Raw genomic sequence first — 737 nt, 5'->3', positions numbered from 1 at the left:
GGTCCTTATGAGGTTCGGCGCCTCGGTGTTAAAAAAGCTGTCGATTGAGTTGATCGGGATGTTGGGCGAGGCTCGTTATGGCTGATTACTCTATTGGGCGTATGGATTTACCTGGGATATCTTGGGGTCTTTCTGGGACTTATGACGTATTTCCTCGATTCGATGCACTACGTGGTAGGTATTAATGGCCTTGGGCAGTGCACTAGCCAGAGTGGACGTTTCATCATTTATCTTCTGCGACCTTTTACATCCGCCGAACTTTATTATGCCTTGGGATTGATCGATGGTCACTTAACCGCTAACACGTGTCAAGATCTCTGGATTTTGCCGAATTTTTCCTTGTTTTTCGGATTTCCATTGGATCGTACTCGAGTGTCTTTCTGCGGTTCTGATGAGGACATGGATGGGCCTTGCTCTTTTGGCCCATGGTCCAGGTTCGTCTATAAGTAGAGGTTTTCGTGATGTTTTCACTTTTACATATTTTAAAAACCTTTGAATTCACTCTGCCATTTCTTGCCTTTCGTGTGATCTCCTTTTGGATTCTTTCAACTTCTTCAAAAACCCAGGTAACCTTCTGTTCTCCATGGTTTTTATTTGCGATTATGAGTCTGACTCCGACGTGGAGATCCTCCATGGACCTCCACCGTGTTTCAAGAAATTGCCCCCTTCGTCTTATGCACAGGTGGAGGTTCTTGAACCGTTGAGTGTAGTCCCTCCCCCAGAGGTAGGTGGAGGTG

The sequence above is a fragment of the Lupinus angustifolius genome, chromosome LG11 (assembly GCF_001865875.1).
Source record: "Lupinus angustifolius cultivar Tanjil chromosome LG11, LupAngTanjil_v1.0, whole genome shotgun sequence".
Classification (NCBI taxonomy): domain Eukaryota; kingdom Viridiplantae; phylum Streptophyta; class Magnoliopsida; order Fabales; family Fabaceae; genus Lupinus; species Lupinus angustifolius.
Note: the sequence above shows the minus strand (reverse complement) of the source record.